The sequence below is a fragment of the Thamnophis sirtalis genome, unplaced genomic scaffold (genome assembly GCF_051295495.1).
Source record: "Thamnophis sirtalis isolate CommonGarterSnake01/CBP01778 unplaced genomic scaffold, rThaSir2_p1.2 scaffold_6, whole genome shotgun sequence".
Classification (NCBI taxonomy): Eukaryota; Metazoa; Chordata; class Lepidosauria; order Squamata; family Natricidae; genus Thamnophis; species Thamnophis sirtalis.
This window is the reverse complement of record NW_028261386.1, coordinates 111,678,464-111,701,756: the sequence shown is the minus strand read 5'-3', so window position 1 is coordinate 111,701,756 and position 23,293 is coordinate 111,678,464.

Genomic DNA, 23,293 nt, shown 5'->3' with positions numbered 1-23,293 from the left:
TGTGCACACAACTAATTGGATGAAGAAAACCACTGAGCTCTTAAAGGGAGTTTTCCAAAATTGCTTTAGGTCAGGGGTATCAAACTTGATTTCATTGAGGGACGCATCAGGGTTGTGTTTGACATTGGGGGGATGGAGTGGGCATGGTCAACTCAACATCACTCATGTTAGGGGTGCCTTTGGTGGCCCGAGTGCTCTGCCAAAGAAAACAGGTTCCCAAGCTCTGTTTCGGCTGCAACGGCCTCCTGAAACTCTCAGCTGGTGAAAATAGAACTCGGGAGGGCCTCACATAGCTCTCTCAAGCTCTGTTTTTGCTGGCAGAAGCGTTGAGGGCTGGTCCTTCGTTGTTTCAGAGCGGCCCTGCGGGCTAGATCTAAGCATCCTGTGGGCCAGATTCAGCCCCTGGGCCTTGAGTTTGACCCCAGTGCTTTAGATAATCAAAACTAATAAAGATTACTTAAAAAAAAATAAGTAGATAATCAAAACACTCTATTGTATTTAAAATATAAAAAGAAATGCTTTCCTAAATCCACAGAAAGTACTATCCTCAATATTTATTTTGATTGGCTTATTGAAGAAATAAAAAAACAATTCCAAAGTTGGCTTTCAGGTTAATGGTCTCTTCCAATAGAACAGAAAGTTTTCCAGAGAAGAAGACATTTCAAAAACAGAACATTTTTTCTTGGTGATTTTCAGTATTCTTAGCACCTCAAAGCACTCTCCCTGCAGGAAGAGATATTTGATCTGTGCTTGGTCTGACAGTTTCACAATGGGTGGGCTCCTGTGACAATTGTCAAAGAGAGAAAGAAAAGGTTAATTTTCACATGCAGGGCTGAAGTGGAGAACCACCCCACTACAGAAAATAGAAAGATTTTTGTGTCCTAGAATGCGGTATCAAGAACTTAGCAGCTGCCTGGAATTATAGTTAAGAATGCAGGGAATTCTTCTTTGTGCGTGAGTATACATTTGCAATTACATGTTCTGTAGACATCACAATATTTGAGAAGGAAATATATATATATATATATATATATATATATATATATATATATATATATATATATATATATATATATATATATATATATATATATATATATATATATATATATATATATATATAAATATATATATATATATATATATATATATATATATATATATATATATATATATATATATATATATATATATATATATATATATATATATATATATATATAAATAAATAAATAAATAAATAACAGGGATGTCATGTGTACATGTAGGGGGGAAAAGCATATCCAAATGTTTCTATAAAGGTATTTGAAGGAAAAAACAAAGTTTAAGCGGCTATGGATGAGTGTAGATGAATATGAAAACAGCACAGAAGTCTACAAGGTTTCAGAGGCATCTTAATTACCATATTTTTCGGAGTATAAGATGCAACAAGATTTTGAAGAGGCACATTTTTTAAAAAAAGTTTTTGCACTCCGCAGACCTCCCAAAAACAGCCCATTTTTCATGAAAACAGGCCCATTTTTTGTCAAAAAAGGGCATGCATAGCGTTTAGGAGGCATGTAGAGTGCTCCTGGGGTTGAGGGGCAAAAATGAGCAAAACTAGCCTGTTTTTCATGAAAAATGCATAGCCTTTAAGAGGCATGTAGAGTGCTCTTGGGGTTGAGGGGCAAAAACGGCCTGTTTTTTGCTCATTTTTGCCCTCCCCAGCCCACAGAAGCACTCTGGAAGCCTCCTAAAGGCTATGCAGGGTCATTTTTGCAAATTGGATAGGGTTTCAGGAGGCCAAAAATGCTGTATTCAGTGTATAAGATGCACCCAGATTTTCAGCCTCTTTTTTGAGGGAAAAAAGTGCGTCTTGTACTCCGAAAAATATGGTAGTTGTTTTCTATATTCATGGCAGCTTTATGCAGAAATCTATGTTGGAATATTTTGGAGAAGAATGGTTGCCTTATCAAAAAATCCTGGTAGAGTGCAGGTTATTTGAATGATTTGCAATTCTGATAGTTAATTTCCTTTTAAATATCTATACAATGACTTTGTAAGCCGCCCAGAGTTACCTTTGAGTGAAATGTGTAGCAAACAATTTAATAAATAAATAAATAAAATATAATAACAATTTTGCAATACTATGTAATTATCTTTCATAATAATTGTCTTACACCATCTTGTATTTACTTTAATGCTCTTAGCTTGCATAAGGCAGGAGTGTAAAACTCAAGTCCTGCAGGCCAGATTCAGCCTGCAGGGTGCTTAGTCTGGCCTGTGGCGATGCCCTGAAGGAACGGCCTGTCATGCATCTGCCAGTGAAATCAGAGCTTGGGAGGGCTGTGAGTGGTCCCCAAGCTCTGTTTTTGGCTGCAACAGTCTCCTGCAGCACTCTGCCAGTGAAAACAGAGCTCGAAAGGGCTGCACCCCCCCCCCAAGCTCTGTTTTCACTGGCAAAGCACTTTAGGAGGCAGTAACAACTGAAAACCTAGCCTGTTTTTAGCTCCGTTTTTGCTGGCAGAGTGCTAGAAAAAGAAACTGCTACCAAAAGTGGATCCCACAGCCCCACCCAGGCCACCAAAGGTGCCCCTGACATGAGTGATGTTGAGCTGGCCATGCCCACCTAACAGTGGTGGGTTTCAAAAAAGTTTCAAACCTACTCTGTGGGTGTGGCCTCCTTTGTGGGAGTGCCGACCATGTGACCTGGTGGGAGTGGCCTGCCGGCCATGTTTTCTCTCTCTCTCTCTCTCTCTCTCTCTCTCTCTCTCTCTCTCTCTCTCTCTCTCTCTTTCTCCTTCCTTTTGTCTCTCTGTCCCTTTTTCCTTTTTTTCGTTCATCTCTCTCTCACTTTTTCTTTTTTTCTTTTTTTCTTTCTTTCTTTCTTCCTTTCTTTTTCTTTCTCTTTCTCTGTGTGAGTCTGTCTGTCTGTCTGTCTGTCTCTCTCTCTCTCTCTTTGTGTGTGTGTGTGAGTGAGTGGTGGGTTTCAAAATTTTTTGGAACCTCTTCTGTAGGTGTGGCCTGCTTTCTGGTGGAACCTCTTCTAACCGGTTGGGTAGATTTGATGAACCGGTTCTACTGAACATGTGCAAACTGGTAGGAACCCACCTCTGCCACCTGATCACGCCCACCCAGCTTCCCGAGGTCAAACGCAACCCTGACGCTGCCCTCAATGAAATCGAGTTTGACACCCATGGGATAAGGGATTCCATCTTTCACATATTCAACTTCCAGATTAAACTTCAGTAACATTTTATAATCTATTACAATAATATGTTCATCATTATCATTTGAATTAATGCACTATGTCAAAAATATGGGTTGGGCCTAATGATTGTTTTCCAGAAGTGAAAAATACTCAGCTCATGGAAACTTAGGGTGCTGGTTTTGGGGAGTTTTTTCTTTCAACCAGTAGGCTATGACAATAAATATGGGAAAATCAGTGGAAAATAAATGCTTGCCTTCCACAAATACAAGAAAAAAGCTCATACATTTAGGTATTATTAATATTTACTTTCATGAACTAAATGAAGATTCCTAATGCTTACTGATACGTTGCATTACGCTGTTCATATATCTCATTCTAACTATTCAAATACCTGCTGCATAATGCCAGCAAATTATTACTAAAAGACTGGAGATTATTGGCAGATTCACCAGCACAAATATTTTGAATGGGGTTTTTATGAGATTACATCAACATATGCTTTGTATTTCTTCCGCACAGCCAACACCTTTTCAACCGTTAAAATGAAGGTAGCTCATGAAAGTTTCTGACATAATGAATTTGCTATGCTGCCAGAATCTTGTGGTTCTACATCTGGATCTTTCTCATGGTGGATAATATTGTCCTAGATACAGAAAAATAGTATTGAGGAGAAATGTAAGTTAAACCACCAAGGGTTTGAAGAAGCTGCAAAAAACTGTTAAGGACTTAGGTGGCATATATGGATTTTCCGTATAAAACACAATAAAATGAACTCTTTTCCTTACCTGCTAGATATTTTTATGTGAAATTTTTTTCTTAAGGAAAAAATAATAATAATTCCAAGATGTTGTTCCTCTGCCATATGTATCATGTAAAGTGGCACGATTTGAAAATAAAACAAAGCAAAGCTTCAGCAATTTACCAAAATGAATTCTGGATGCTAAGCCTTCTTGGCACACCACTAGCTCTTTCATTCCTGTTTTCTCTGAGTCCTCTGAGGGTTTAATTAGTTTCTTATATAATTGAAACATTTCTCTTTGCTCTTTCACTTTTTAAAATATTTTTTCTAAGATATGTACTTTACCCATGTAGTTTTCTGAAAAGAGGCCATTAATGGCTTGTAATTTCACCAGCAGCTCAACATTTGAGGGCACAAGGAATACAAGAAATTATTTTATCTATCGTTTCAGTTGGTTTTAAAGTCTCCCCATTCATTGAAGAGGGGATGGTTACTATCTCTTTTAAGTCCCAAAGGTGCTTTTTCCAAAAGGCAACTGTACTACTTTGGATGTTGTTGTTTTTTTGTTTTTTTGAAAACATTTTCAAATATTCTTCCAAGAAGCTTTTTCAGTTTCAAAAATTAGAACTGAAGAAGCTTCCAGGATGACAAGTAAAAATTTTCAAAGGGGAAAAAAAATGTAAGAAAGTCCAGTTGCCTTTTGGAAAAAGTATCTTTGGGACACTCATGATCTGGATCATTGAGAATCTCCATAGATTTTCTTCCTTGAAGACATATACTCCCCAGCATTTCAACAATCTCACCTGAAGCTGGAGCTGATCGGATTGAGCAGTCTGTTTCTGATATGTACAAGGGAGTATATGGATATGTACAAGGCATACTGTACAGTATTATTTCTTCAAACTTCTAAGAGTCACAAAAAAAATGTCCCAATTAGTATTTCTACTTATCAGATCTCTCCATTAACTATCTTTTCCTGAGAAAGGACCATTGACTTACCTGAACGGTCATTCTATGTGCGCTGCGAGGGGAATCCAAGCATGGGTTAACTTTGTCCATTAGCCTAGAGACTCAGTTATGTAATTATTGACCACGCCTCCCTTTGCCGGGATGGCTCAGTTTTGTACAAAGTCACAAAACCCAAGAGAAGCAAGAATCTTCACATGAGAACAGGTAGTAGGTAAGTACACGGTGAGTGTGTGTGTGAGAGAGTAGGTAGAACAGTGCCCGGACCAGCTGAAGCCGAGGGTGGGTTTGGATTCCCCTCGTAGGCGCACATAGAAGTTCTCCTGTGCGCTGCTTGAGGAATCCAAAAATGGGACATGCCAAAGCAGTAAGTCTTAAGGGCGGGACACCGGCTGGTCAGGGGCCGTGGATGATGCTACAACCCTCTGCAGGACGTGTCACCCGAAGGAGGCCTCAGCCGAGGCGTACATGTCCACCTTGTAGTGACAAATGAAAGGCGACGGAGATGCCCAGGTCGCCACCCTACAAATGTAGGGTGAAGCTTGTGTCTTATGTTAGATGACACCTTCTGACCCATGGATGCTGGCTGGAAGGACATGAAAAGTGCCTCTGACCTGCGGAAAGATGATGTGCATTTCACATAACGACAGAGCACCCTGCGAACGTCAAGATGGTTCCATTTCCGCTCCTGAGGGTGCGATGGGTTGGGACAGAAGTCTGGTAGGATGAGTTCCTATGCCCTGTGAAAGACAGAGCTTATCTCTGCAAGAAGGCCGGATCCAAACATAGGACGATCCTGTTTGGATGGAATATGCAGAGGTTGTCCCGCACTGAAAGGGCGGCCAGTTCTGACACTCTTCTGGTGGAGGTGATCGCCATCAGGAAAACGGTTTTAAGAGTCAGCAGTCTAAGGCTGATAGTGCGTATAGGCTCAAAGGGCTCGGATGTTAGAGCTCTCAGCACCAGGGGCAAGTCCCATGTCGGGTAATGGATCACCTGTGGCCTGAGGTTAGATGCACCCTTTAGAAAGGCCCGGACCTTCGGATGATGAGCGAGGGAGTGACCTGGGGTACCTACCACCACCGTTGCCAGTGCTGCAACCTGCCGCTGCAGGGTGCTGGGTGCCAGTCCTTTGTTCAGACCGGACTGCAAGAAGTCCAGAATTTGTGGGACATATGATTTCAGAGGATTCACAGAGGTTGCTCGGCACTACCTGCAGAAGGCTTGCCAGGTGGCTTCATAGACACGTCATGGACGGGCGGCGAGCAGCCTGGATTGTTGTGATGACCTTGTCAGAAAAGTGATGACGCTTCAGGATTGCCCGCTCATGTGCCACATGGCTAATTGTAGGAGTTGGGGGTTCAAGTGGAGAAGAACCCCTTGAATAAGTCGTATCCGGTTGTCTGGAATTCGCCACGGTCGGGAGACTAAGAGCTGGACCAGGTTGGCATACCAGGGGTGTCTGGGCCACATCGGTGCCACCAGGAGCACCTCTGCTTGCTCCAGTAGGATCTTCTGGATGACTGCCGGCATGAGTGGAAGAGGAGGAAAGGCATAAAGCAGACTGTCTGGCCAGGGGCTCCGAAGGGCATCGGTGCCTTCTGCTTCCGGGGTGTAGTACCTGTACCTGGCCTGCTGGTGTGGAGTCTGCTGGCAGCCTCTGTCTCTGGATCCTGAACTATCCTTACCTCTGTAAAGATTCTGTTGGAATGGCCTGGTATAGGGGGGAACATAGGAGGCCGTAGTGTACCCTTTATTCCCCTGCCCAAAAGGGCTGCCTCCTATGATAGGGCTGTTGCCTTCTGTCATCACGCCTAGTGGTTGAGGGCAGTACCTTACGCGTGTCCCTATTTTCTATTAAAATGGGGTCTAAGGCTGCTCCAAATAGGGGACCCACTTTGAAGGGGGTGGATGCCAAACGCCATTTGGAGCGCAGATCAGCCTGCCAGTGGTGAAACTTGAGGAGCCTTCATAAAGCTACGTTAGAGACCATGGCGCGAGAGGTGAATTTGGCCACATTAAGCATGGCATCCGAGGAGAACTCCAGAGCTGCCACAAGTTTATTTATGTCCTGATGGAGACGTATGTCCTCCGGGGGGAGCCTACTCTGCAGTTGTTGTAACCACACCAATGAGGTTCTGTTAAGAAATGATGCAGCTGTGGCCACTCTCAACGTCCAGGCAGCGTGTCTTACGTAAAACCAGTTCGGCCTTCCTGTCCTCAGCCTTGAGACCCTCTGAAATTTCAGAGGGAATCAGGGCTGGGGATGCCAGTGCCGCCACTGGAGGGTCCACAGTTGGGAACTGGAGTAGGGTTTCCAGTTCTGGGGTGGAAGCATAAAGCTTCTGGTCTCCATTGCTGGGAAGAGATACGGCCATAAGTTGGTCCCACTGTTTCTGGATAACACCCAGAAACAACTTGGGAGTGGGGATGGCATCTTGCTTCTGCACCTGTTCAGCAAAATAGCGGTCAGTGGAGTTGAGCCTTACAGCTGTGCTAGCTTGGGTGGTGGCCCCACCCATTTGGGTAGTAGCTTTGGCCTTATATAAGAGGGATTTGAATAGGGCTGGCCTAAACAAGCCAGAGAAGGCTGGCATGTCTTATGCCAGGCCATCATCATCAGACAATTCCAGCATCCCAGTGTCTTCCTCCTCACCTAAAATAGAGCCTTCACTATAAGCTGAAGGCAGAGGGGAAGGAGGATCAACTAGAGATACAGGAGAGTCCCTGGTCATGGTAGCAGAAGGAGGTCGCTGAACCCTACGCTGGAGTTCTGCATCCACCCTTTGGGATATGGTTGCCACAATCAGATCATGTAGTTCTGGGGGCAGTTGATATTTGGGCCCGTCCCTGGGTCTCATCCCTGCTGCAGTAGGTGTGAATGTGGCCATGGGCCCAGAATGAGAAGCAGCCTGGCATGTGGCCAGGCCTGTAAGTGGTAGAACGGGAGTATGCCTAGGCTCAGAGGCCTCCTCGTCTTCCTCCCCTCCCAATGATGTGGGAAGATTGGGACACCAACCCTGGATTCCCGCTGGGGGATTGGGAAGGGTGGGTGAGTGTCGCTCAGCTACCAATAAGGGAGGCGATCTGGTAGCCTGACTGGGAGCTAAAGCCAAAGCCTTGGACTTCTCCTTGCGCCTCACCGCGTTATCGGCAGTCTTAGAAACTCTGCGGGGCCCCTGCTTTGAGGCTCTGGTGGAAGAGCATCCCACCCTGGCACTAGGCCCCACCACCTCAGGTGTGAGGGAACCAGAGGATCCCTAGCTGGCCCCTAGTGTTACCTGGTCAGCCATGATAAAAGTAATGCTCAGAGAAATGAGGCCGGAGTGATTTTAAAATGGCTCAGCTACTTGGAAACCAAGGCAAGGCTCAGAATAGCAATGCGAATCGCTAATTGCAGGTGGCAGACCGACCTCTATAGCGTGCTGCTTCACTGCGATTGCAAGAGAAAGGAGCGCGTAGTGCAGGCTCCACCCACGCTGTCTCCAGTTTTGGTGTGGAAATGCAGCCTCCGGATTGGACAGCGCCTCACGATCAGCGCAAAATTCAAACACCAGGTAAAATGGCCGCTGTCTACTCTGCCCGACAGGGGAAGATCAGAAATGGGGCTTTAGTCGCAAGGTTTGATTTTTACCCTTCAGCGCTTGTGAGCTTGAAGATCAGTGAATCTCGTTCCTTTGGGAGCTGCCCAACGCCGTGCCGACTTCAGGCATGCATGGCTGCTCAAAACGCAAAGGGAGGGCTCGAAATAGAAAATAGCGGGTGCCAGCTCCCGCGCCATCACGAGAGCAGTGCACCGACTCTCTCCGCAGCCACAATCAAGGCAGAGATCGGCGCACTGACTCTTCGCCTGAATACAAACTGTGTGAGCCTTTGCTCTTACAATTTCAGCAGCATCTTCCCGCGACCGCTTGAGTCACTGGGAAGCGCAATCATCCAACAGTTTTACCAACATCATGAATCTGATTTAAAGAAAATAAAGAAAATAAAGAAACAAAAGCCAAGGTATCCAAATAATGAGTTGAATTTATCTATTAACCTAGAGGAGAGAAATTATTTGCGTATCTTTAGGCTGGACTGAGTTAAAAAACTGAGCCATCCCGGCCAGGGGAGGCGTGGTCAATAATTATGTAACTCAGTCTCTAGGCTAATGGACAAAGTTAACCTGTGCTTGGATTCCCCAAGCAGCCCACAGGAGAACAAACAGCATCATAGAAAGTTGTTACCTTTCTGGAGGACCTATTTTTTGGGGAAAGTTGTGGTAGATTGGGATGTCCCCTTGTCAGAGTTTGGACCAAAATATCTGGTGAAAGTGGAACAGTGTGGCAAGTGAAAGGGTGGATCCCAGAAAATTTGGCAGCTTTGTTCTTAAATTTTTAATCCTTGGATATTCTGAAAAGCTGTGTGTCTGTGAAGGTTTGAAAGAGCTTGAAAGAGACAGGGAAAATTAGATAAAAGAGAATGTGTTGACAGTACAGTTTGTTCCCTTTAGATTTCCCATACCCGGGGTGATGCTAAATGCAACTTCATTCCACCACTCGTTACCACCTCTTTTCTCCCTTTCATCTTGTTCTGACTTAGTCTGCAATTAAAGTAACTTCTAAACATTTACTTCATACCAAAATCATTGAAAATAAAGGTTCCGTGATTCTGCATAGTGGAGTGGAGAAAATGAAGGTTAGGTTACCTATTTTCTGGGGCATCTGCGAAGGCATGAATTTGTAGAGTGCCTTGAGATTATCTGGTGATTATCTTGAGATTATCAGGAGATGTAGCTTTCTCAAATGTTGTTATAGTTGTAACATGATCTGTGAGAATGACTGTGATCTGTTTTCAATCAAAGTCCAGAAAGAGTCTTCATTAGAATTCCTCTATCTAAAAAGATGTCAGATTATCATTATTGATGTAAAAAAAAGGGAGAATCTGTATGCATATGATATGGCCATGGGAGCTATAGGCATCTTTTTGGAACACTATTTTAATATGTCTACATAGCTTTATGGGGAATTTTATACATACATACATATATACATACATACATACATACATACATACATACATACCAGGGGTGGGTTTCAACCGGTTCGCGGCGGTCCCTGCGAACCGGTTGGTCGCCGAACCCAGAAGTAAGTAACTTCCGGGAACGGCGAAGGGCATGCCCGCCCGTGGTCCTTACCCGGTTTCGACGAGTTCTGCGCTTCCACGCATGCGCAGGATGCATACAACGCCTGCGCGATCATCCAGGAGCAGCTGGAGCGTCGCGCAGACGCTAGTACGCATGCGTGCACCGCGCACGTGCACGAGGATGCTGCCAGCCCCATTCCAACCGAACCGGTTGGAACGGGGCGAGAAACCCACCCCTGATACATACATACATACATACATACATACATACATACATACATACATACATACATACGTGTATGTGTGTGTGTTATTTGAATCTTTTTAAAATGGGCATAGGGAATTGCTAAAATATTTATTTTAAAAAGCTGAAAACTAAGGATTAAATTTAGGATACCGTAGTTTGCACAAAATAAATGCCTGTCTTCCATAGAATAAACACAAATCCATTTTTGAAGAGGCAATGTTTCTGCTACTTATAAAATAATGCAATAAATTAACCTTTGACACAGATTTCATGAACAACAGCGCCTTAATTATTTATAATTTTGAAGTTTTCTGTTTTGCAGTGCAGTACTTGCTTAGAATAGTTGCATTTTTTAACCTTTTTGTTTTATTTGCTAGTGCTAATTATATATTTTCCTCTTTGTGTGTGTTTTTAAAATAGCTTTTCTTTTTTGTATTTTTGTAGTTTCTTGGCTAGTTTTTTTTTTTTTGCATTTTTCAATATTTTCTTTTAAACTTGTTAGAAAAAAAACATTTTTTTTTAAAAAAACACTCATATCTTGACAGACATGCCAAGGATGGTTTCTAGGACATACAGTATAAGGGATGCATATACCCATGAAGAATACAAACTGTCATATTAAAATGATATATACTTTTTTCTGTACAGAAATACAGTTTAGCTGCTTTTCTATTCTTCCCTGGTTTCCCTAGGTATACATTTAAAATGGTGTCATGGCAGAAAATGAACAAAATCAGAACTTCCCCAAATAGCTTCTCACTCATTTATATTTATTTAGAAAGTTATTTTTCACGGAGAAAAAGCAAAGCAAAATTATGGCTGTAGATATTGTTTTCATTGACTCTTGACGGCAAGGGTATTTTCACAAAGAAGCATTTTAAGAAGGGCTTTTTTTTAAAAAAAGAAAGAAAACAGAATGTTCAGAATTGTCATCATTAGTTCATTAGTAGCTAAAGACAACAGGCTCAAACAATAAATAATACCTCTGAGGAAGCAATGTGGAAACATTTTGCCCGAGATGTAGAAAAGGTATTGCCTTGTTAGCTGGGATGTGGAATTTCTGCTTCTGTTGTGTTTAAATGTTATATCACAAATACGCCTACATAAAAGCTTATTGATTGGGAGAATCACTTTCTTTTTATGCATTAGTTAATAAGGCTACTGCCTTGAAATTGGTCCAGGAATCCACAGTGGAATCCTGTCTAATTCATCTGTTTAAGTCTCAAATGGTTTCATTGCTTTGCTCACTTATCAGCACTGCTGGAATGTTACTGCTTTATGATTAAAGGATATTGTTGTTCTTTCATCCATCATCGCAGAGTTCCCTATTAATAATACAGTCTCTCTCCGCATTCCCCTCTTTTTCTTGTCCCATTTCCTATTTAAAGAAAGTGCTCGGATTTTCTATTTTTCTCCTCCTTGTTTTTCTTCTTTTTGATGGGCTGGTTAGTTCCAAGAAAATTAAACGGGGAGGGGAAAATATCACTATATGCACAAAACTATTCTCTGCTTTCATTGATTGAATAATGAAGTGCAATAAGACAGGAAAGCAGCTTACTTAGACTGAAATAGAAAAATGAAGAAATTGGGATTGCAAATCAGGAAACCAAATAAGCAGCAAGAGGCCACAGAACAGAAACAACTATAGTAATATCCATAAGAAGGATTTTTATCTGTCTGCTGAATTATTTTATGTGGCAGGGGGGGGGAAAAACCATTTGCAATTGCTCCAACAGAAGGAACGCTATAGCAATCAAGTACAAAGTTGATCAATCTCTCATAAAATGTCAAGATTGTGTATATGCATATGTATCTTATAGTATGAATGTTAATGGATTATAAATTTGTGGCGGAAATAAACATGAGAACATAAAGGAAAATGTTTTGTTGCTATTCTTTTAGATGAACAAGAGGTACTTAAAGTCTATATAATAGGGCTTATTTGTCCCATTAATGATAAAGGCAAGATAGGAAATATAAGAATAGAATAGAATAGAACCGAACACAATAGAATGGAATGTTGTTTATTGGCCAAGTGTGATTGGACACACAAGGAATTTATCACATTTATATATGGGACTGGAAACCTGCAAAGGAAAAGCCTTTGGAAGCTGTCAGCAAGCCTCATATTCACTCCACATCCTCATAAAGAGATGAAAAATGAGCCTTGTCCAAAAACTCTTTACTTCAGAACCCAGTGGCAAAATTTAAAATGTAAGCTTGGGACCTGGTCTCTCGGAAGCTGATCTCCCTCCCCTCCCCATCCAAACTCTGTAAGAGGCCTCTGGTGGTTACAGATATTGATCTCAAAAAGTAATCTGTTCAGGTTTGAGGCCATGCCGGTACAAATTATGGAATACATCCCCTTTTCTCTAAGGAATGCAGGGAGCTTTTCATAGTGTCCACCCTGCTTCCCTTGTCAGCTCTCTCTCCCACCTTTATCATGCTTTATTTTTTTTCCCCTTGATTGCGCATGTGAATGGGATAGTGGGTGTTTTGGAGGAAGACTACCTAAAGAAATGCACATCGTTGTGAGCAATATTGTTAATTGAGGATTTTTACTCCGAGTCGACCTCTTTTCCTCTCTCCCCAGCCCTCATTTTTCTTCTGTAATCATTATTTGATTCCCTCTGGCTGATTTCTGGTGGTACCATTCATCCATTGAGACCTTTTCATCTGTCACACAGCTTTGCTTCCCTCTCCTCATGCTTTAGTTTTACAACTGTGTCATGCTATACCGTGCTGTTATTTTGAGGCTGGGGTTTTTTTTTGGGGGGGGGGGGGTGGCAAAATAAAGTTGGACAAGCTCAATCACAGATATTGTAGGAAAGCCCATCCTGCTGCCATCATTTTATGGCAGATTATAGGTCTCTTAAAAAGACAGCTATATGGGCAAAAGAAGCCTTTCCAATCAGAAAGGCCAATTCATTTGCCTCCCCCCCCCCACCCTCTATTTAAGGTTCAGGAGCCCTTAGTACTATTTTTTTTTCCTGTCAGAAACCTGGTAGTGTTGGTGTGTGAGAAAGAAAAGAAATGATTTCCCTGGTTGAATATCAAATGGATACCACTGCAGCTGCATTTCCTTTTTCTGGAATAATTTGATGAAACAATTTTTTAAATCTCATTTTCCTCATTGTCCAGTTTTCTGTTTCTAGGAGTTGAATCACAATTTTTTTTAAAGTTTTTTGGAGAATGGTGGATTTATGTGAGGGTTGGGGGTTTTTTTTCCCTTGAGTTGCTAAGATTTCTCAGTTCACTGAAAAAGGAAACAAATAACAAAGAAAAAACTGACGCAGTTTTGAGACAACCTTCACTAACAAACATTTTCTTCACTGTAATAATCTGTTACCTCATCACAATAGCTTTAACATGCTAACACTAGGACAAATGACTGGTTCTTTCCTACTATCCTTCTTAGACCATTTAGTAGGACACGATGACATGGAGTCAGGAGATATATTTTTAAATTGAATAATTAACCATGGATGATTTATTTACAAAGAAATAAGCAAAGAAAAGAAAACGATTGATGTTGAATCATGAGGTATTTAAATATGAATTTCAAGAAAAGCCTTGAAGTCTTGATTTCTGAACTTCCTGTGGAATACACACACACACACATCAAAACTGTTCTGTCCCCACTACATGTTAGTCTGTCTGCAACTCCACATGCAGCTAAACCCACCTATCCTCCAATAAAACAGACCGTGTACATAGATCTGAATGCTTTATTGAAAGAACAGGATATAGTGAAACTGGGGAAAATAGGAATAGATACAATGAGAACCAAATATAAGATAGACAGTATTAAGTCACTGTTGAACAAACAATTAATAAATACAAGCAATTTAAATCTCACCAGCGATGCTCTGTGTGTGGGATGTGGGTTTGTCCTTGGATGACCATGTGCCATAAATTAAAATGGATTCTTTTTGTGCTTCTGCCTTCTCCAAATGCTAAAGGAAATGGAGTCTGGCTTCCCAGTGTGCACTTGGTTTGAGAGTGTGGGCTGATGAGTAAAATGGGTTGGGTCAGTTTCAAACAATATACTTGGTATTTTGTCTCTCTGGTCACTAGATGGGGCTAGAGAGCAACAACAGTATATAAAGGTTATATGCTGGGGCATGACAAAACCCTTTTCAATTATCATTGCTCTGTATAGTGAAAATATAACCAGCCAGATATAACTATAATGTGTGTCTACCTTTTTTTCTGTTAGAGGAAATATCTTGAAAGATGTATTAATCAAGTATTATTGGTTGATTTGTCCATATTTAAACAGTTTTTCAGTAGATGTAGTAGATGTAATACTGATAATTCAGGGAATGCAGCAACAGCCATCTAGAGGCAAATTGTGAAGACTGTTCTACAGTGATTGGTGACCACTATTTAAGGGTATCAGGGACTAGTTCTCTGGATGTCTATGTACTTCATGTAAGCCAATACTGAGTTTTCTCTCTTCAAAAATTAAGTTTCCAGGATGCCGTCTTCTCCCCTTCACTAGCTATAGCTTTTATTACATAAAAGTTATATTTTATATATTCATTACATAGCAAAAGCCAAAATTTAGACAATCATTACATAGCAGAAAATAGAGTTCTCCCAGTCTCTTCGTTGCCATCCATTGATTGTCCAGATTTTTGCAGCCTAGATATGATACCCCTAATTAAGGGTGTCTTTTCTGTACCGATTTCTGTAGTAATTGGGCAATATTATTCTTTGGCATGAAGGATAAAGTTAAAATTTTGAAAAAAAAATGAACCTTCCGCCCACTGCTGCCACTTGCCAGCATGAGCATTAAAGGTGAGAGAGACCTCTGGTTGAAGTTCAAGAACTGCATGCAGTGACTTTAGTGCTAAAATCCTTCCAGCAAGCTGTTAAGCAAGAAAATGAGAATCAGTTTCTAATCCTTTTCCCATGCAACTGATCTGAGATTTTAGCTTTTCAAAATGGTATCCAGCATATGCATCATATGGGGAGCAACATGTACAGAATGTATTTGCAGTTGTTAAACCCCATGAAACGTGGATATGCTTCAGAAACTGCTTTGTAGTGCAACCAACATAGATAAGAAGAAGCATTTTTAAAGTGCACTGACATATCTAGTAAGTGAAACAAATGTTCAATCAACTATATAATCGATAAGCTTCCCCCCAAATGGATGAAGATTTAAAAAGTAAGCCCTAATCTACGTTCCCAGACTATCAAGATCAAAAGCTGTACCTTATCTAACTGCAATCCATTAGGAATGCAAGCTACCTCCAACAAGAAGCAAACATGTTTTGTTCTTACTCCCAATATTGCACTGGAACCAGGGTTGGGAGCAGTGGTGGGATCCTGCTGGTTTAACAACCTGCTCAGTGATCGCGTGCTTTGATGATCCTGTGCCTGATGTGCGCCCCATATGCATGCTCAGTTTTAACAAAACTTACCTTCCATGTTACTTCTGCACAGCTGAGGTGCGGCGATTTGCTCTGCTGTGTGAATCAGCTTAGAGGATATAGGTAATAAAGCACAGGGGCGGGGGTGAGGTGGCCCACCTTATCATCGGAGTGAACCGGTTCACTCCCCAGCTGATCGCCAGTGCTACCGATTCACCTGAACCTGTCAGAACTGGCTGAATCCCACGCCAGGTTGGGAGCCTGCATCTACAAATGGCATTATCAGAGAGATATGAGCACTTTTGTGAATAGGCACAGAGGTATTTTTTTCTCCTTCTGTGTAATTTTATAATGGGCTCTGGAGTCAGAAAGCTCATTCTACAAGCTTTGTGTCATATAAGCCTATGATTACAGAATCAAGTAATCACAGATATCTTCTTGAGGGAGTTGAACATCAGTTCATCTTCAGAAGTCTTCAGCCACCATCTCCTATTGTACCTAACCTAATCCCAAATAATATAAGGTAACTGTAATAACTTAGGCATGATTTTTGTCCTCCAGTTTCAAAGGACAAAGAACTCTAGAAGCCATCCCCTGCATGTTTTCCATAATTTTATTTTATTTTTTGATGGTTACACCTGCTGATAATTGAAATTTTCATTTGATAAATCAAAATGTTGTACTCCATATATTTAACCAGGATATTGTTTTTGGCACCCAAAAAGAAGCTTCTGCATGGTAGCATTAAATTTTCTTGAGCATGTCATCCACTCCCAAGAATAAGGGTTTGTTTCTCCTTTAGTATAAATATGCAGGGAGGCAAATGAAATGTGCGTGTGTATGTGTGTGTGCGTGTTAGATTGGGTGAATGGATTAGACAGGATTCAGGCTTCAGTGACAACAAACAGCTCTTTATTAGACAACTCTATACAAATGCAGCCTTGGCCTGTCTGACAGCTAGCCCTTTATAGGGAGCTGTCAGGTGGCTCAGCCAATTGGCTTTGAGTATTTTCCCGCCAGAATGGAGGACCTTGATGGAGCCTATTGCTCCAGTCTCAATATGTAACAGTATGTATGTATGCATGCATGCATGAATGCATGTGTATATGTGTGTGTATGTGTGTATATACAGTATGTATGTATGTATGTATGTGTGTGTGTGTGTATATATATATGTATGTATATATATGTATATATATATATGTTTGTGTGTATGTATGTATGTGTATATATACATACATACATAACATATACATACATACATACATACATACATACACATATATGTATGTATATATATGTATACACACCCACACACCCACACACCCACTCCTGAAGTTTCTGGCTAGAGAACAGTAGATTGGCAGTTAATAGGTGTAAAATCTCCAGTGTATGCGCACATGTTTCATACAGAGAAGGTTAATGATACGATACACAAACACATTGGTTTCCCTTATTAGTTTAATTATGTAAATCCAAAATTACAAGTCACTTTGTGAGTGAGGCAACATACAAGTTGTTTGATAGGCAAGTATTGTAGATGGGTAGACGAATAGATATGTAACTTTTGTGATCTGGAGAAACTAATAAAGTAGATAAGAGAGCTGACTGAAGAGCTTTCATAACATTCGTTTTAGAAAATTCTGGAAAGTCCTAAAACTGTCCTCGGTTTGAAGAAGAAAGTATTTTCTATAAGTGTGTCTTTTTGTAAGCCGCAGCTGTATTTGAACTGCCAAAATGTTTGACATACTTTCCCTGGAATAAACATCATTCACAACATAAGTATGTTCTGTTGAAAAGAACAAATAGATTTCTGTGCAGGTTTTGTCAAGAATGTTTCTGTCAGGCGAAGCCAGCGGTAGACAAATTTAACAAGCAAACAAAATAAACATTTGCTTGTTCACCCAAAGTCACTGTAGGCAATAGCAATTGATCAGAAGCTTGGGTAGATGTTGGATGATGGGTTTAGCACAAGGTTTCTGTTCCGATTCTGAGGCAAAAGGAAAAATAAAAAAAACCTCTGAGCTATTTTTCTTTCCCTTAAAAGTCATTAAGCGTTTATTGATGGACATCATTCCCTCCACAGAAGTTAAAAATGTGGAAGGAGAGGCAATCAAGAGGTTTTGATTCCAAGACGCCTAGATCACCTCTTCATCTTCTGCTAATAAAGTGTAACTACTTGAATGGAGCAAATTAGCAGTCGAATTAATAACTCAAAATGACACTGACCTTCTCCAAGATAGTCTGATGGAGAGATGAACAGTTTAGCCCAGATATGAGCTTGCATATTTTTATTCTCCAATAGTCACACAGCACTTAAATTGTATGCTATACAGATGTGATTTTATTGTTCATGTAATTATGTCACATAGCAAGAGTGTATGTCTTACATAATGACAATGAAAATTAAAACCAATTACATAATTCATTATTTGAGGAAGTGAAAATAAAATTTAAATTTGCACTTTTGGAGAGCTTTCTGTCAAAGAAGGTACTGTTTTTTCTCTCTCTTTTAAGCCTCTTGTTCCCAAACCCAGAATGCTGGTGTTACAGTAAATGAATATATTTGACAGGCACTAACTCTGTTGGGTATTGCAGTAGGTTTTGCTCATCTTGGCATGTGAAGATTGAACGCGTTCTTTGACACTAGGAACTGAGGATGTGAGCACAACATCTTTCAGGTCACATAAGGAACAATCAGCAATAGAGACTGTGCTGAGGTAATTTTCCCACACTATGCCATGAATTCAGTCAACTTCTACTCCTGTGAATTCTGGTTTGACAGAGTGTCCCTTGTTGGTGGTAAATAAAACACAAAGTGTTCTCTCAGCATCAAGAATTCTCTAGACCCCTTCTGTAGTAAAATAAAAATATAATCCTTATGCCTCTGTTTGAAACTCAGCAAAATAAATGCATATGCACAATATTCTGTTGCTCATGTTCGGTCCCCAGAAGTTTATTTTCAAAGTTCATAGATCGCTTCCTCACCAAAGCTGGTATTCAGCAGGTTCTGAACAGTTCCGGAGAACTGGTAGTGGAAATTTTGAATAGTTTGGAGAACCGGTAAATACCACCTCTGACTAGCCCCACCCCAATCTATTCTTTGCCTCCTGAGTCCCAGCTGATTAGGAGAAAATGGGATTTTGCAATAACCTTCCCTTGAAGTGGGGAGGGAATGGAGAAGGATAATGCAATATCCTTCCCCTGCCATGCCCACTGAGCCACACCCAGCAAGCCATATGACGCCCACCAAGACATGCCCACAGAATTGATAGTAAAAAATGGGGATTTTGCAGTAACCTTCCCCTGAAGTGGGGAGGGAATGGAGAAGGATAATGCAATATCCTTCCCCTGCCATGCCCACTGAGCCACACCCAGCAAGCCATATGACGCCCACCAAGACATGCCCACAGAATTGATAGTAAAAAATGGGGATTTTGCAGTAACCTTCCCCTGAAGTGGGGAGGGAATGGAGAAGGATAATGCAATATCCTTCCCCTGCCATGCCCACTGAGCCACACCCAGCAAGCCATATGACGCCCACCAAGACATGCCCACAGAATTGATAGTAAAAAAAAATTGAATCCTACCACTGCTCCTCACCATGTTTATCATGGAAGCAAATTGTACCTGCCCAAAAGCAAGTTTGGGGGCTGAACCTCTGACAGCCCATATGGCAAAATCCCTGAGATTCAGGAAGAATGCTGATTCTGAATACAAACTTTTGGGGAATAAAGGGGACTACAAGGGGAAGGCTGGCAGAAAGCCTTGATGCACGGATATCTTCCAGCTATGTACAGGTAATTATGGACATTCTATGCCAGTCAGGAAGTAATTAAGTGGCTTGTGCAAAATGGAAAAGGAAAAGGTCTATGGAGATTCTCAGTCATCCAGGTCATGGTTCCAGAAAGTCCAGTTGCCTCTTGAAAAAGCACCTTTGGAAAAGGAACTCTGTATGTGATCAGCCTTCATGAATATATGGTTTTTAATAGAAGAGCAATAATAATTTAAACCTTTATTTCATTCTAGGTGTGAGTGTCTATCAGTGGGAACTGGGATAGACATAGATGTGTCATTACCCTGTTCTTTAGGAGCAAAATGAATGTCTGAAGCATTTGCAGAGCTCAAAGCACCAATTTTATCCCTTAAACACACTAGCGATATCATGACATCCCTGTCAAGAAGCACGTAGTCTTGCAGTAAGGAAAACAATAATTTCGCTTATGACTCCTTATAAGTTGCCAAGTCTTAAATAAACTCAGTTGTGATACCATACTGTGAAATTTTATGTCCCTGACTGCTTTTACTATTGCACATATGTGTCCCTATTTTCATATGCAGTCTGCTTTTCTAACCAGAACACAACTGATCCTTTAATACGGCAGTATCAAGCTGCTGTCCCAAATACTTGCTGTTTGGGATTGAGTTGGGACGTAATAGCAAGGTCATGAAGGACAGAGTTGTGGTGTCCTTAAGTCTGACCTTTGCTTTCAATGCTAATTGGGTCCCTTAGATTACTGAGGTTAGACTTGGATTGTCACCCAAAGTAATCTTAGATTCAGCTGCAAATAAAGGTGATTTCTTATGACCAGATATTTTATTTGGGAAAAAAGAGTTTGGGTGGGCCTATGAGCTTCTCTCTTTTCCATCTCCTTCAGGTCTTATTGTATTTCTCGCCTCTTGTCTATTGTGACTACTACTGTATTGTTTCTCTCCCTTTCTTTCACTCTCTGGCTGGACATCTATTTTATCCAACTGTATTTCTTTTCCTGTCTATCACTTGTGCTGCTAGCTATGTCTTCTTCTTTGCAAAAAGATGATGCAGTAGAAGTGCAGGCCGAGATCTGAATAACAAGGAACATACTCTGATTGTTATTTTTCCTGGGTTTCAGGAGATGGATAAGAATTGATTATTCCATCTAGCAAAGAAGGAAGGTCTGAATTTGGTAAACAAATTTTGGGGTGGGGCAGGGATAGAAGCGTAATTTTAGTACTGTTGCTATTTTGACCATTTCATGGGTGGGATTTGCTATCATTTTTGAAGGTCTTTTAAAACTGTTCCATGATGTTTCTGGCCATTGCTCTCTTACAGTCTTCAGGAATAAATAGCATTCAAATCAAGTCAGAAAAGGTTCGTTTCTGTTAAAAGGTTCTTTTATATTGAAAATTATATTTTGGAAAAAAAAATGGAATCTTTGGGGTCATGCCCCAAATCTTGAGAACCACAGGTGTCATAAGGCCTTATATAGTGTACAACTTCAAATTTGTTTGCACATGTAGTATAGAAATGAACTAGGTGACCAACAAAATATTTGAACCATTTTTTATGTTTTGGACATTAAATATTCTTGATCTATAAAGAAATTTTTACCTGGCTTTACCATTGTGTGATGGGTATCTGAGATGGGAAGAAAAATCCGCCAACAATAATTAATGGTACAGTGCCCCTGTGTTTACTTACAGTCTGTCTAATAATGTAATCCTATGCACGTTTACTAAACACTCACTGTGTTCAATAGGTTTAATGTTACATTAATCTGTAATCTTATAGAAATCCTTGCATGTTTGCTCTTTCCTGGATATCATGCAATTGTATTCCAAGATTTTTAACTCATATGTATTGTGTATGTTCTTTTTGAACTATATAGTCTTCTATTTGCTCAGTGTTGTGTTTAAAATCCATTTGTATAAGCTGTATGGGTTGATACGAGTTTGATTAGCATAAAAATGTATGCTAAAAATCTCAAAATAAAAGTCGTTCTCCATTTTGGTATGAATAAAGCTGGTTTTCTGGAGAAAATAAACCACAGCTACATTCTTTCCCTGCCTGCTCTTTTGAAATATGCTGTATGTCTGTCTCCAGGACTCCAATATTCAGGACACACGTTTCTGCAAAAACTGGCAAACTTTTAAGTGGATTTCCAGTTTCCTTTTTCATTTTGAAATCATTGCTGTATTCAGCTGATATCTGGAACCAAAAACTAGCACATTATTATCATCCAGAGTGTCTGGAGGCAGAAGGAAACAATTTGAGAGAAAGAGAGAAAAGAGATTTAAATGTCTCGCATGCTGGAAAGTCTATTTCATATACTTTCATTTGTCTTTTTATTGCTCCTTCACATTCATATATAAGTATGTGTGTGACAGAGACTTTATAGATTGCTACATTTGTAAAAGAAATGTAACATTACGACTACATACAGCCTTAATTTATTTCAATATTGTTTTAATATTTTTTAAAAATCCATTGATAAGGCAATACTTAACTGATGTAAAGTAAAGGTTAAGGTTCCCCTTGCACATTGAACACTGTTACCTTCCTGTGCTAGTCGTTCCTGACTCTAGGAGGCAGTGTTCATCTCTGTTTCAAAGTTGAAGAGCCAGCACTGTCCAAAGATGTCTCCGTGGTCATGTGGCCAGCATGACTAAATGTCAAAGGCACATTGAACACTGTTACCTTCCTACACTGTTACCTTCCTACCAAAGGTGATTCCAGAAGCTGGGATAAGTAACAGGAGCTCACTCCATTATGCGGCACTAGGGATTCGAACTGTTGAACCTCTGACCTTTCTAATCGACAAACTCAGCGTTTTAGCCACTGAGCCACCTTGCTCGATATACATTAATGTCCCTTGCTTGATATACATTAAGGTTAATATTCACAAATATTAACCAAACACTTGTGCCTTCTTTAAAAGGGATAGTATATTTATCCAAATTGCCTTGTCTTTTTAGTTCCAAAATTAGAACTGATCCAAAGCCCCATGGGTTTTAGTATTTTTGAAAATCATATTTGTATTCCTTTTTTCGCATTCAGGACTTGGGTCCTATCAGTACTTTTGGACAAGAAGACTAAAAGCACTTTTGTCTATAATCAAACAGTGATATTAATGCATGAAGGGTATTCTGCTCCATAACTTGTTAATATTAATTACATTGTATATAATAATATAGTATATCTATCTGTTGCTCTGTCATATATTTGAATGTTGTTGTTTTTTAGGTAGAAAATATTTCCACAAAATATCATACGAAAAGATCATATCACAGCTATTGTGATATTAACATTTCTCTGAAAATAGTATTAGTAGTATTTTCTATATAACATGTTATGAAAATTCAACCGTATGGAAAACCTAAAAGAAATTGACAAGTGGAAGTATATTTATTTGGAATTAAATTATATTGAATTGAACAGAACAAAATAGTTTAATGCTTATTCCAATCCTTTTTCCCCCCTATGGTTTTATTGTATATTCTAACATACCGGTACATATTATAATATATGAACTGAAGTTGCTGCTACTGCTGATGTTTTTGTTATTATCATTATCATTACATCTTTCAAACATCCCGTTCCAAATGCAAATGCCTTGGAGAAAGCCTGGGAATTCTTGGAACTGCAATCCTACTATAATCAGAAAGTGCCAATTTGGGGAAAATGTCTTCACTTCATCCAGTGAAGTCTTTTCCCATTTGAAAATAGAAATTAAGGAGGAAAACAAACAAACAAGAGGTCTAGGTGGAAGCTATACTGATTTTTGTGCCAATCAAATATTTATTATGGTCCTATACAAGCATAACAGGGTAAAATGTAAGCAGTGAATAATTTTAAAAACTTTTAAAAAGTAAAATATATAAAAGTT